The following is a 7,830-nucleotide window of genomic DNA, read 5'->3' as shown; positions in this document are numbered from 1 at the left end:
CGTGCAATAAACCAATCAGAGTCTCATCTCCCATTCTCTTTAAGTGGCATGGTGGATTTGCTATTTACACGGCGGAATTTGCAAGCGCGAAGACAGAACGCGTCTCCAGAGACGAAACAGAGCTGTTCGTACGCAAACAAATAGGTAGTCTAATTCTGATACACAAGCCTACACAATAATAATCTTTTACGTTTGAATCCTTTAATTTTTCACATTTGTGTACTACTGTACAAAATTGGTACCAAGAACCGTGGATTTCCACTGGTATTGGTACCGAATAGTGTTGTCACGGTACCAAAATTTCAGTATTCGGTACCAATACCAGTGAAAATCCACGGTTCTTGGTACCAATTTTGTACAGTAGTACACAAATGTGAAAAATTAAAGGATTCAAACGTAAAAGATTATTATTGTGTAGGCTTGTGTATCAGAATTAGACTACCTATTTGTTTGCGTACGAACAGCTCTGTTTCGTCTCTGGAGACGCGTTCTGTCTTCGCGCTTGCAAATTCCGCCGTGTAAATAGCAAATCCACCATGCCACTTAAAGAGAATGGGAGATGAGACTCTGATTGGTTTATTGCACGTTATGCCCAAAACACACCCATTACTCATTAAGAGAATAGGGACAACCCTTTTAGACCATGCGCCGAGCGCGCCAACCATTTTTCCAGTCGTTAAACTAGCAAAAGTAGATTTGGACCAAAGTGCTAAGTGCACCTGCGCCGTGCGCTTTAGACCATGTGCTTAGTTCATTAAAATAGGGCCCTTTATTTTTGTCTATACTGCCCCTGTGTATAATACTTTGGTTTGAAAGTCTATGGCAGGAAACCATGCCTTTCACTTTCCTTGCAACTTTTATTTAATATTCTTACTTTTCTGACCAACATCAACTATATTGTTTTCTGTATACATATGTGTGTCTGTGTGTATGTGTACTTGTATGCTACATTGAGGGGACCAAATAACCCCACAAGGATAGTAAAACCTGAAATGTTTGACCGACCTGCAATGTCAAACAACAGTGTAACAATTCATACAGGTTGTCTGTAAGGGGTTGGTTTAGGGTTAGGGTTAGGGGATAGAAAATATAGTTTGGTCAGTATAAAAGTAATAGAAGACTATGGAAAGTCCCCATAATTCACAGAAACAAACATGTGTGTATGTGTGTGTGTATTTATCTACCCTCACATGGCAAAGACTGCACAACAGGTGTCCCTCACCCAGCGTCCCCTCCTACACTTCACAAACAAACACAGACATCCTCTAATCCATGCTGAGCTGCTCTTTTAACTGACACATTCAACTCCAAACACACACACACACACACACACACACACTCACACACTCACATATACTCAATATTGTTTCTCGTGCAGGTACAAAAACAAATCACTCCACCACTGTGATCCAGAAACATGAATGGGCTCAGAAAATGCCTATATTCACCCAGTATATTACACTTTTCTCTGCATGTTGCTTCTATGAATAACTGTTTGCATGATCAACTGAAATTGTGCACAAAATGATTCCAATTTAGCAACTGGTTTGTATGTAAATAGTGAATAACATAAATAACAAAAATATGGTCTAAGAATGTTTTGCTAAAGTTCCCATTAAAGGGACAGTACACCCAAAAATACTAATTCTGTCATAATTTTTTACTCCAAACCTGTATGAGTTTCTTTCCTCTGTTGAACACAAAAGAAGATATTCTGAAGAATGTTGATAACCAAACAGTTGGTGGTAGCCATTGACTTCAACAGTATTTTTTTCATGCTATGGAAGTCTGTTGTGCTCATAATAATAATATATATATATTTTTAATGGTTATGCATTAACATTAAAGACGCATTGCATTTCATTCGTTTGCAAACATTATGGGAATGCTATTTTTGAAGCAAGTAGTAACATTAAAAATATATATATATATATATATATATATATATATATATATATATATAAAAGGTTTCATGAACAATGTATAAATAATGTTTTTGTGCTAACGTATTGAGAGCATTATTAAAGATCAGAAGCCTCTTTTATAAAGTGTGCATACACAGATTTGATCTTTGAGTGTGCATACGCTTAAATCCACGCCAACGCTCATATTTGTGAAAACTGGCTTTGATGTGGAAAAGTGCTTAGCGTCACATCAGGGTCGGAGCAGACGTAGGCTACACTCTTTTTCTTGTTTGAGTATTGCAGGTTTATGGAAATGTAAGCTGTTCTTGCTCGCTGTTCTAAATTAAAGAATTTGGACAATGACTGGTGATCTTTTATATATTAATGACATTAACTAGGAGTCGTTAACAAGGCAGAGAGTTTAAGCCATTCAGTTGCGCGAAAGTTTAAGATCATTTGCAATTCATACAGTAGATTTCACATCTGAAAGAGAGGCGTACGTGTATTTTCTGTGCGTAAGTTCATTCTATGAATAACATATACGTATATTTGAGAGATGATCGTAAGATCAAATTTAGGATGGTTTCTGTGCAACATTTTATAAATGAAGCCGATAACTTAAAGCTAATTTTCTTTTAAAGTTACAAGAACAATGTTTTTAAAAAATATATATATTTTGAGAGAACCTTGTCTGAACCTTAGCCAAAGTTCTGAGAACATTCCCTGTTAGCTGAGAAGATGCAGGTGTTATGCAGGTTTTGGTACAACTACAGATTTCACCCCTATGTACATACATACATTCACTATGATGATGACAAACCTGGCAGAGGCAAACATGTCAAGAGAGTCAAGAGCCCGAGGACAGTGGAAGAGGGTGACTAAATGAAAAAAAAAATCACATGGAAAGAACAGTACATGCTGTCAGACGGATATGGAAGGAGAATGGTGCGTCAGAGCATCATGGTGAGGGAGAGCATTCTGGAGGGGTTGTGTAAACCTATTAGACTAAATGAGGTAAATCCAGCACTGCACATGCATTTGGCAAGAGCGGCCCGCTGAAACAACCCACCCACCCTAACGCCCAGAAAACTCTCCAGCAGCAAAGACTAAGAGATTAAACATACCTGAAGACAAATCAAACAGCACACAGGACAGGAGGCAGAGGGGGGAGCAAGAGGAAAAGCCCCAGATAGAAGAGGAAACATAAGAAGTACAGAGGGCAGAGATGTCATACGAGATCTTCCTCTATCAATAAACTTAATACCCAGACATAATCGGTTGAAGGCTGTACTCTTTCCAAGCAGTTTCTTTCACATTTGTATTGCAAGACAAATAAGAAACGGTGCATAGATAAGTTAAGTAAAACAGCAATAATGCAAACAGACATAATGTTAATAAATAATTAAGCAGGACTTCAAGAGAATTCTGCAGGGATGGTGTATTGTTTTAGGCTAAAAACTGGAAATGAGTTAGTAAATTAGCACTCCACATCAATGGGCTTTTTAGAATGAGATTTTGGTTAAATGTGTGAAATAAAGTCTGTATAAATAAAGACAGAAGGGTTGTCAAACCTTCCCGTCAAACGGGACATTCTCAAAATGTTCTCACAATGTTATGAACACACATTCTTCCAATAATGTTTATTAAAAGTCTGGAGTTTAATAATGTTCTCAAAAGTTTAGCACAAAAACATTATTTATACTTAATTCATGGAACCCCACCCCCCTAAAATGCTTTAGTGTAACATTTTTAAATGCAACTACTTCTTCTACAGAGAACATTCAGAAGTAACATTCCTATAATGTTTGCAAAATGATCAAATTTAATGTTCCCTTACAATTCACATAACCAAGAAAGTTTTTAAAAATAAAAAATAAAAATAGAAAACCTTGAGGTTTTTAACTTTCTGAACACATTCAAAAAATAATGTTTTCAAAATTTAATGAGAACTTTAGCAAAAATCTATTGTAATCATGTGACTATGGTTGCCTGCTTATTACTTCAAATGAATACATGTATGTAGGCTTCAAACATAATACAAATTGTGTTCATTTGTTTAGATAATCAGGATGAACAAAACATGCAAGAATCATCAACTTTTAATGGTGCTTTCTTTCAGCAAGAATCCAAAAGGCAATGGAAAAATGTAATTTGGGTTCATTTCTACAGACATTACAATACATCATCACAGCAGTGATTCAGAGTGCTGTTGGCCAATCACATCAGAGGACCAGAATGGAGTGCTGTATAAAATTAAATCTGAGTAGTGCTTCATAAAAAATAAAGTATACAAAGATGTTATTTATACTTAATTCATGGAACCCCACCCCCCTAAAATGCTTTAGTGTAACATTTTTAAATGCAACTACTTCTTCTACAGAGAACATTCAGAAGTAACATTCCTATAATGTTTGCAAAATGATCAAATTTAATGTTCCCTTACAATTCACATAACCAAGAAAGTTTTTAAAAATAAAAAATAAAAATAGAAAACCTTGAGGTTTTTAACTTTCTGAACACATTCAAAAAATAATGTTTTCAAAATTTAATGAGAACTTTAGCAAAAATCTATTGTAATCATGTGACTATGGTTGCCTGCTTATTACTTCAAATGAATACATGTATGTAGGCTTCAAACATAATACAAATTGTGTTCATTTGTTTAGATAATCAGGATGAACAAAACATGCAAGAATCATCAACTTTTAATGGTGCTTTCTTTCAGCAAGAATCCAAAAGGCAATGGAAAAATGTAATTTGGGTTCATTTCTACAGACATTACAATACATCATCACAGCAGTGATTCAGAGTGCTGTTGGCCAATCACATCAGAGGACCAGAATGGAGTGCTGTATAAAATTAAATCTGAGTAGTGCTTCATAAAAAATAAAGTATACAAAGATGAAAAAAAAATCAGATGCTGTGTATGTGTGTGTGAGAAAGCAAAACAGCAGGCTTTTTTTGCTTTTGAGGTAGCAGAAGCTATCATAAATCTGGACACCTGTGGCTCTATCAGCAGCAGCTGTCTTCTTGTTTAACCTTGCTTGAAGGCTGGATTTGATCTCTGTGTGTGTGTGTGTGTGTGTGTGTGTGTGTGTGTGTGTGTGTGTGTGTGTGTGTGTGTGTGTGTGCGTGTGTGCATGATATGCTTCCCAGGTGGGAAAGAGTGTTGAGCTTTAGAGTTTTCATATTTTCTCTGTCACACACAGTATATGTGACACCTGATATTAATATATACTGAAGTCATATACCATCTACCTCATTTCTCTGCACTCATACGTCTTTGTGTTGACTCACTGGGCCTCTGAGAGACACCCCGTCTACTCTGACATATTTATTTTACTGTTATTTAAAACCACCTCCTACACATTTAATACAAACCCAATGGCCTGCATATTAAATTCATTCATTTCATAGAAATAGCATCCTGTGAATGATCTCCTGCTCTGTCTCACATATACACCCCCGCTCTCCCTCTGTCTGCCTCTCAGTCAGTCATTCTGCACTCTTTACAATAATTACTGTGTCTGTCTGGATTTGTCTGTCTAATAGACAGGCCCACATAAAATCTGCTCTCTATTATTATCATTATTTTATTATTATTATTGAATGTGTTATTTATAATTTATTATTGTAAATTGTTCTTCAATTTCAATTATGCTAATTTGAATATATATATGAATGAATGAATGAATGAATGAATAAATAGATAGTATTATTATTTAATGTATTATTTATAAACATTTTTTGTGATTTGTTCTTCAATTTCAATTAAGCTAATTAGCATATATATATATATTCACACACATATGAATAAATAAATAAGTAAATGAATGAATGAATGAATAAATAGATAGTATTATTATTTAATGTATTATTTATAAACATTTTTTGTGATTTGTTCTTCAATTTCAATTAAGCTAATTAGCATATATATATATATTCACACACATATGAATAAATAAATAAGTAAATGAATGAATGAATGAATAATGAATATTGTTATTCTTTTTGTATTATTGTTATATAATTTTTCCATTTGGGTTTATTAGGATAATTAACTTTAAGTTAATTATTCATTTAATAAAACAAACAAAACAAGTAAATAAATATGAGATCATTTTTATTCTGTTTAATTTTGTTGTTATGCTTAATAACAACAGCAATAACAACAACAACAATAATAATAACAATAATAATAATTTTATTTTTTCAACTTTAAGTTAATCAACTTTAAAAATAATTATTAATTTAAAAAGGAATAATTTATTATTTAATTATTAAGGCTATTAAAATAAGAAGAAAAACAACAAAATATTGTAACTGATTAAATTATATAGTTATTTTATAACAGCATAAATTAATGTCTAATCAATGCTTAACTTCTTGTTTCAGTAGGAACTATGTCAATATGGGAAATAAAATGCTCATCAAGTGATTTCACTGGGTCTTTTTATATAACATTTGCATGTTCATCTGAATTTCACAGCTTTGAACGTGCTTTATAAAAATTTTTAGAAAACAGTTCTATAAATGTTTTATGAAACATACTAATAGTAGTTGCATAACGAAACCAAATGTTTGACCTCTTTATCTCTCTGTCAGCCTGTCTGTGTTCCCTTCATTCTCTGCTCTGTCTGTCTCTCTCTCTCTCTCTCTCTCTCTCTCTCTCGTTCTCTCCATAGTTCATGTTTCTAAATCTTTTTTAGCTTTTACCTTAATTTTCTCTTTTTTCTCCATTACTCTCTGTATCACCCTGTCTCTCTGCCTCTCTTTTTTCCTTAGGGACAAAGGACTGTCTACCAGCAATGACGCACATAGGGCTTTTGTGCAGAGAGGCATTTGAGCAAACATATTCGTGTGTCTAAAATGGGAGGGGAGAGAGAGAGAGAGAGAGAGAGAGAGAGAGAGAGAGAGAGAGTGATGCATGAACTGTACGTGAACATGAGCCATGCGTGTGAAGGCATGCCAGCTAATAAACACTAATTAAAGCTGGCTGTGAGGTACATCTCATCTCACCTCAGCAGGTGTGAACGAGCTCCTTTCACTAATCTTCCAATAATGGTATGCATGTTATGACTCAAATATCCCAGTACGGTGATTCAGAGGCTCTTGAATAAGGTTTGAGAATCTGCTAATGAACGTTTCGCTGCTCTTCTCATCAGAAGAGATGACATATCTCTGAATCACATCTGTCCTCCTCTGGATCTTGTGAGAGGCTGCTTAGAAGTGATGTAATAACTGCCCTGTGATAATATCACATGCGTTAGGGAGCTTTACACCACGTGAGCGCACCTCATTATTGTCCTTTACCGACATTGCCATATTTACAGGAAACTGTAAGCTGCTAATCTGTTGACAGAGCAGTTATAAGAGTCTTTAATGTTTGTTGTCTAAACTCAGAGGGAAGTTCTAAGAAAAGACATGACTGATGCTTTGACATGTCCAGGATTTGTGTAGACTTGCCAGCAGTAGGGCTTCATCACCAGCAGTGCTGGGAAGCTACTTTGAAACTTTAGCTCATCAAGCTGCAAGATACTTATAAGCTTTAGCAGAGTTAAATACAGTCAAGATATGTGTCTTAAAAATGTGTTAGATACACTATACTGTTCAAATGTCCTGTTTAATATATTTTAAAATGTATTTTCGTTCCTGTGAGAGCTAAGTTGAATTTTCTGCAGCCATTACTCCAGTCTTCATTGTCACATGATTTTTTTAAGGATCCTTTGGTAATTATAAAGTTATTTAAAATATAAATGTCTTTACTGTGACTTTTGATCAATTTAAAGCATCCTTGACGAATAAAAGTAGTTTCTTGAAAAAAAAATCTGACTGACCACAAACTTTTAAAAGGTAATGTACATTACAAGCTATCAGGGCCATGCACAGACCTTTTGAGGGGCATGTGCTGAAACTGAAAAAGGGC

The sequence above is a fragment of the Sinocyclocheilus grahami genome, unplaced genomic scaffold (genome assembly GCF_001515645.1).
Source record: "Sinocyclocheilus grahami isolate Dianchi unplaced genomic scaffold, SAMN03320097.WGS_v1.1 scaffold624.1, whole genome shotgun sequence".
Lineage (NCBI taxonomy): Eukaryota > Metazoa > Chordata > Actinopteri > Cypriniformes > Cyprinidae > Sinocyclocheilus > Sinocyclocheilus grahami.
Note: the sequence above shows the minus strand (reverse complement) of the source record.